The sequence below is a fragment of the Triticum urartu genome, chromosome 2 (assembly GCF_003073215.2).
Source record: "Triticum urartu cultivar G1812 chromosome 2, Tu2.1, whole genome shotgun sequence".
Lineage (NCBI taxonomy): Eukaryota > Viridiplantae > Streptophyta > Magnoliopsida > Poales > Poaceae > Triticum > Triticum urartu.
This window is the reverse complement of record NC_053023.1, coordinates 478,124,918-478,133,098: the sequence shown is the minus strand read 5'-3', so window position 1 is coordinate 478,133,098 and position 8,181 is coordinate 478,124,918.

Sequence of the window (8,181 nt, the reverse complement as noted above, 5' to 3'; positions counted from 1 at the left end):
GATCTTGGCGATGATGCTCTTGAGCTGCTGATAAAGAGAAAAGAAGAGGCAAAGATCTTCAATGATCTACCCCTGTTTGATGTGGACATCTTGAACAACTTCATAGATGAATGGTTTGAAAACCCCAGCATCAACCTCAATGACCTTGAGCTTCCAATTGGCATCAGTGTCTCTTTCCATAATGCCATTGCTTCTGAGCTGGCTCTGGCTGAGAAGATTGTTGAATTGAAGAACAAAATCGATTATGAGAAGGCTCAGTTCAAGAAGAATGTAGCCAACCTCAGTGTGGCTGATGTTCAAAGCTTCAAGCAGACGTTGCATGAGCTCAAAGAACAGTTCCACCAGAAGCATCAGGAAGCAAAGGGTTCAAGAGAGAGAATGAAGTACTTTGCTGAGAAAAGTGTTCAAGCCCATAATGAAGCAGAAAAGCACAAGGCTCTGTGGCGCCCTGGCATCGACCCCAAAATGGCTGCCAAGAAGAAGAAGAAGCCTGCTGTGGCCCAAGCTGAAGCATCAAGGCAGGAAGAACCCCGCATTGTTTTCCCTGCCAGTATGACAGGCTCGAAGCCTAAGGTCCCCGTAGCTGCTTCTGAACTCAAGAAAACAAGGGCAGCTGAAGCCGAAGCCCGTAAGCGCAAGACCAAGAACACCACTGACGACGCTCCACCGACCAAGAAGAGAAAAACTAAGAAGAAAGATCGGGCTGCTCCAACAGAGCCCCTTGTCGTCGATCCATCTCAGTGGCTCGTCCTGCGTATGAACACCGTGAGCGCCAGTTGATAGTTCATGAGCCTGCTACCACAGAGGCTCCTGAAGCTGAAGAAGATCCAGCTATTGACCCCACCGCAGCTAAAGACATTGGTCCCCAAGACAATGTTGAAGATGATGAAGTCCTTCCTCAGATCGAGCACAACATGGTATCATCGCCTGTTCTAACGAATAGCGAACTCATCAGCATTGGTCGTCCTTTGACGCCAATTGCTCGGGATGATTCATGGGCTGATCACCCTCAAGACTCCCCCCCGTCAAGAATCACCAAGTACTCCCCCACCTCAAGCCTCCACTCCGGTGTTTGAAGATGATGACTTTGTGGTCCAGCCGTCTCCCTCTCCAAAGACGTCGCCCACACTCTGCAGGCTTCGCAAAGGACCAAGGCCACAAGTCACTCTGTCGGGTGTTCCAGAAGGAGAAGAGCAACATAACTCAGTGGCACGACAAGTGTTCCCTGACGCCACTCCAACTGTGAACGTCTCTCAGTCCAAAGTGAAAGCTGCTGAAGACATTCCGACTGCATCAACCGATAACAAGAAGAACCAAGAGAAGAAGAACGTGTTGCTACACCCCCATCCAACCCTGAAGTTGTTCTCGAGGAGAATGTGTCCGACACTCCAGCTACTCGAGTGGAGGTTGAAAACTCTGCGGCGGCCACTAACACCAATACTGAAGCTAATGACGTTGTCATGGCCGAAGCTAATATGACGCCTGAAGCCTAATGTGGTGCCAGAAGTGAATGCACCTGAAGCCAATGCTGCACCTGAAGCAAATCCGCAGCTCGAAGACAATGCCTATGCTCCTATACCAACTCCCAGGCCACACACCATTGAGCAAGCACTCTATCAAGGTCAACTTACCACCGTCCGCTGGCCCATTCTGGTACCTCCACCTGCTGTCGGTCCGCAATTTGACTATCATGTGGAGCACAGGCCTCAGATCCAGAAGCCAAAGCCAAGGCTGCCAAGGTTTCCAGGTACTGCAACTTCACCAGGATCGTTTAATGTGAATGGCTTCATAGCACACAACACCTTCTTTGATAGCGCCAAGAACCCATATTCCAAGCCAAGAATATCATCTGATAGGTTCTGCAGTTATCAGCAGCGCAGTTACTATTCCTGCATACTATACAATCGAGGGCGCATTTTCCCGCATATGCGTCTAGACTGTGAAGCTATTGCTGGACTGTCCTGCTTGGAAGAAGCTCTTGACTGCTTCTGTGATGCTGGTCTCCTGACCTTTGTGACTGCTAAAGAGCATTGGAATGAAGAGCTTCTGTTGCAATTCTATGCAACTCTCCACATTCGTGGCTACAACAGGGATCCGAAGACTTGGATCCTTGAGTGGATGACATGTGATTATACCTGGCCATGGGAAACCCGGCCCGGCCAGCCCGACCCGACCCGGCACGAAAAAGCCCGACCCGGCCCGGCCCGACACTGCTCCCGGGCCGGGCTTGGGCCTAGATTTTAAGCCCGATGGACAGGCCGGGCCCGGGCTCGTCGTTTTTGCATTTTTCTAAAGGTTGGGCCGGGCCGGGCTGAAGCCCGACGGGCTTTTACATGTACGGGACGGGCTCGGGCCCAAAAACAGGCCTGATGGCTGGGCCGGGACAGGCCCGGGCCTGGGTATTTTGCGTCGGGCTTGGCTAGGCCCGGCCCGGCCCGAGGTATGGCCAGGTATACATGCGATGTACACAATGAAGCCAAAGCCCAAGACATCATTGAGCTTACTGCCCTGCCCACTCCTGGTGAACACTATGAACCAGGTTGTCAGCTTCACCGCAATGCATTGGAGAGCATCCTTCAGAAGCCAGAGCCCAGCATGAGTCAAATGCTGAGCATGATGAAGCCACAGCCCCAAGACGCTGAATATCCAAAGGATTTCTTTGTTGAAGACCTAGAGTATCTGCCCCGCACTATTTATCATATCATCAGGCGAACTCTATGGCCTGTCAAAGGACATTCTTCTACAGTAAAGCTTGAAGGAGCAATGAAGACATTGGTTTTCTATATCTTCAATGGCATCAACTTCAATGCTCAAGACTTCTTCATCGGGTAATTGGCTACATCTGGCTCTGATCTCTTTGGTCTGAAGTTTTATGCTCCATGAGTAATGCGCCTCATCAAGCTTCACTCTGCTATCAACTATCAGCCATCTGCGCGCAATCATCTCATATTCTTGCCTGAGGTTGATCTGTCTATCGAAGCCATTTACCCAGAGCCTGCAAAAGAGCCAATTTATCTTCACAATGTCGATCGTCAAAGCTTCACCCATACCATTGAAGGAGTTCAGGACGTCACTCGTGTTTATCCTTTGGCTGGAAATACACGCGCACCTCGTGCCCATACTGAAGCCACTGAAAGCACAATTTCCCAAAGGCCTCGCAAGCGTTCTCGTGTTCTTAGTGACCGAGAGCTTCTTGTCGCCATGCATCAGAAACAGGATAAGCATCATGACTGGATCAAGCGTCAGATGCAAAGCCTCTTGGTGGATGTCAATCGCATTCGCAACCTTACCACCAAGAATGCCTTTGTCACTCATGAGACCTGTCGGAGGTCGTGGAAGAGCTTGACATTGCTCAGTGCTGAAGCTGATCTTCAAGACGATGGCTTCACGGAAAGATTCAAGTTTGACTCAACTCCTCCAAGGAATGCTCACTCGCGTCGGACTCCCTCACTCGAAGAATCCGACTATTCTTCCTCAGCTGCAACTGTTAATGCCAGAGTCATTGATGACCAAGATGATGCTACCTCACCACCTTCCACTTCGGCGTGTATCGACACTGCACCAAGTTCTTCTGCACCACCAAACCTCAACGACGACCCTGCTGCTTCACCTACTCCTCTTGGGAACGAGTAGAAGCTCTATGTCTTCAAACCTTTTTGGTCCTTACTGACAAAAGGGGGAGAAGCATATGAGTTGATAGTCTTCAAGCGGGTCCATATGGGTGGTTGCTATACTTTTTGCTACATTTGCCAAGTGCTTACAACTCCCGCTTTTGATACATTTGGTTCTTTGAGTTGTAACACTTAAACTTGATGGTCGTCTGCTACCTTTTCGCATGTGCGACGATAAATTCCGCACAAAGTCATTTTGCAGATGTCTATTTTTCATTATGCATGTCATTATCTTAGCTATATCCATTCATGCATGATGAATTGTCTTCATAAGTAGAAGAGGATCTCCGCAAGTACAACCTGCCATGTGCATTTGCATTGAAAAGCAAAATACTTATATGCACATCTTCAGGGGGAGCCTTTTTTCTACTTACGAAGACAATACCTCAATCCTTTACAATTTCACAAACTTTTATCCCCATTGAAATTTCAACCAGTTTGTCATCAATCACCAAAAAGGGGGAGATTGTAAGTGCATCTAGTGCCACCCCTACTTGGTTTTGGAGTATTGACGACAAACCTGGTTGAGGGACTAATGTGTTTGTGAGAATTGCAGGATAACACAGGTAGTAGTCCCTCATAGATTCGGTTTACCTACCGGAGATGACCCCTAAAAATGTGTAAAGATATTGAAGACAATGGTGGTATGTGAAGATATTCACATTGAAGACTATGACATGAGAAGACATCGCATGAAGACTTTGGAGCGCGAAGACATAGTTGTTTCGTAGTTTCATTTTCTTCTTTGTTTTGCATAGGAACCACCGTACTGTTAAGTGGGGTCCAAGTGAACAAAGTCAGAGTGACTAAAGTGATGCTCAACCACATCCTAAGTCTTCGAGTGAAGACAATGAGTGCAAATCTTATCCAAAGTTGGATAGGTCAGCTTTACTTGTAGCCCAAGTCAAGCTGCCGCGTGTGTTTGAAATCTGACCGTTGGAACACATGTCAGTTCCTTAGTGACCCAGGGTCATTTCGGACAAATCAGGTCGGGTTGCCTAGTGGTTATAAATAGCCCACCCCCTACACCATAAATTGGTGGCTGCTTAGAGTAAGTGCACGGCTTTTGTCGTTTGAGAGCAACCCACCTCGAAGCCTTTGAGAGAGAAATCCTTGCGAGGACAAAGCCCTAAACACCCAGAGCCAAAGAGTGTTAGACATCACTGAAGTCTTTCTGTCTGTGTGATCTGAAGACTTGTTACACTTGAGGACTGTGAATCCTCCAGCCGGTTAGGCGTCGCGTTCTGAGCATCCAAGAGTTATTGTGGATCGCTGGTGAACAAAGTCTGTGAAGGTTTAGAAGTCTACCTTGAAGACTTACCTGAGTGATTGGGCGAGGACTGTGTGTCCTTAGCTCAAGGGGAATAAGGTGAAGACGCGGTCTTCTGAGTTGAATCTCAGCCTCCCTAACCAAAAGTACAGTTGTCACAGCAACTAGAACTGGTCCAACAAATCCTTGTCTTCACCAAGCAATTGGTTCTATCCCTTCCTTCTCTTTATTTACAGTTGGTCCTTGTAAAGTCATTGCCCGATTGCATTTTCTATTTGTCTTCACTGTGGGACTGTTTGTTCTGATTGGCTTCATACTATCTTCCATCCTGTTCCATACTGCCTAGCTGCTAATAGTCTTCATGCTTTCACTTCTTTGAATACTTGACTATGGCTTGCCTAGTGTAGTCTACCTTCCACTTCATGTTAATAGGTTCATTTCTATTGTTTGTCTTCGAAACTTCCATGTTTTGAAGACTTTCATAAAAATCTCCTATTCACCCCCCCTCTAGTCGATCACTAGCACTTTCAGCTACAAGGAGGATGAATAGGAGAAGATCACTCTCTCTACTGAAAACAACACGGTAAATTTGAAGGAACTACTTGGTGCAAAGGATGCTGAGGTCGCTAAACTAAAGGGTGTTGTTGACCAGTTGAAGTTCATTCATGTTGCTCAAGGCAATGCCATTAGGAATTTGAAGTTCAATCATCCTAAAGAGAAGGAAAAGATGAGCACTGATAAGAGGACTTTGGAGTTTTGCTTTGCATGCCTAAAAAGAGAAGGAGAAGCTGAGCAGTAGGAAGAGCAATCTGGAGTGTTGCATTGCTGACCTGAAGAAATAGAAGGAGAAGTTCAGCATTGAGAAGAGCAATCTAGTGTGTTACATTGCTGCCCCGAAGAACCAGGTGAAAATAACAAGAGGAAGCTCAAGGAGACCAGGGATATTTGTGTTCAAGACTAATTTTTAATCTGACCTTGTGGGTTAGTATCTCTAGTTAGAAGCTCTGAATTGTGGCTTCTAGTGTGTTAACTATGAATCTTCTGAACTTTGTGATGGGGTCACCTACTGCAGGTAGGGTCATAAAGCAGACATCTTGGACCAACACAGGACCCCACATCAACAAATAGTAAGGCCATCGGGCCATAAGCACACTTAGGTGTTCACCAAGAAACATTCCACTCGTATTGCATCCATCCACTCGGATGGTCACCTGACCACTCGGATGCAGACAATCCACTCGGTTGCTCTATCTGCACTCAGGCAAGGGAGGCGAATAGACAACATGTTGGAAATATTCCCTAGAGGCAATAATAAAATGGTTATTATCATATGTTTCATTCATTATAAATGTTTATTGTTCATGCTAGAATTGTATTAACCGGTAACTTAAATACATGTGTGAATACATAAACTACACCGTGTCCCTAGTATGCCTCTACTAGACTAGCTTGTTGATCAAAGATGGTTAAGGTTTCCTAACCACAGACATGAGTTGTCATTTGATAATGGGATCACATCATTAGGAGAATTATGTGATGGACATGACCCAACCATAAGCATAGCATCAGATCGTTTAGTTTATTTGCTATAGCTTTCCTCATGTCAAGTATCTGTTCCTTAAACCATGAGATCGTGTAACTCCTTGACACCGGAGGAATAATCAGTCTGTATCCAAACGTCACTTCGTAACTGGGTGATCATAAAGGTGCTCTACGGGTATATCTAAAGGTATCTGTTGGGTTGGCATGGATCAAGACTGGGATTTTTTCACTCGTATCATGGAGAGATATCTCTGGGTCCTCTCAGTAATACGACATCTTAAAGAGCTTGCAAGCAATGTGACTAAAGAGTTAGTCACGGGGTCTTGTATTACATAATGAGTAAAGAGACTCTGGCAACCGTCAATCTTGTACCAGACAACTGCTTGTCTCCCCGCTGGACGCTTCCGCAAGCGCTTCGGTCAATCACGGCTCCAACGGTGGATCAAGCATGTCGTGGCTCTTCCGGCCACGACCTAGCTGGCAGCTACACTCGACCCCGATGAATCCTTCCACGATCAGTTCACCTCTCTTCATGAGGGGTCAGAAGATGAGGTCAGCCACGAGAGTGTCGAGTCCTTTGCAAAAGTTTTATGGCAGATATGGATAATGGCCCACCCGGGTTTCAGAACGATCAGGGTGGTCACGGCCGCCCGTCACATAGACACGTGATATGTCTCCATTGTATCTATAATTTATAAAGTAGTCATGTCATGTTTGCAATAATTTATATGGTTTTGGTATGATTTGATTAGAAATAACTCAGACTGACGTTGTTTTGAGCAGAACTACCATGGTGTTGTTTTTTGTGCAAAAATAAAAGTTTTCGGAATGGGCTAAAAATTAATGGTGATTTTTTATGGATCAAAAAAGACCCCCGAAGCTTCGAGGAAGGACCAGAAGCCTCATGAGGAAGCGACAAGCCTGGGGGCACGCCCTTTCCCCAGGGCACACAGAGCAGGCTTGTCGCTCCCTCGTAGGCTCCCTTGACGTAGACCGACGCCAAAAATTTCTATAAATACCAAAACCCCAGAAAGAAACCTAGAATTTCCACGCCGCTGCCACAAGCCTCTGTACAAAAGAGATCCCATCTGGTGGCCTTCTCTGGCACTTTGCCGGAGGGGGAAATCATCACCGGATGCCATCTTCATCATCCCGGCGGCCATCATGAGGAGGAAGGAGTAGTTCACCCTCGGGGCTGAGGGTATGTATCAGTAGCTATGTGGTTGATCTCTCGCTCTCTCTCTCTTGTGTTCTTGATTTGGCACGATCTTGATGTACCGCGAACTTTGTTAATATAGTTGGATCATATGGTCTTTCTCCCTCTCTATCTTGTTGTGATGAATTGAATTTTTACCTTTGAGGTTTCACTATTATCTAATTGAATACTTTTAGGATTTGAGAACACCTGATGTATGTCTTGCATATGAATACTCGTGGTGCCAATGGGGTATTATATTGATTCACGTGATGTATGTTTTGGCACTCAACTCACGGATTCCCGAGGTGACATTGGGGTAATCTATGCATAGGGGTTGATGCACGTTTTCGTCCTACTTTCTCCAGTAGAAATCTTGGGGCACTCTTTGAAGTTCTTTGTGTTGGATTGTTATGAATCTGAAGTTGTTTGATGCATATCGAATAATCAACTCATGAATACTTGTGATGATATTGGAGTATCTAGGTGACATTAGAGTTGGT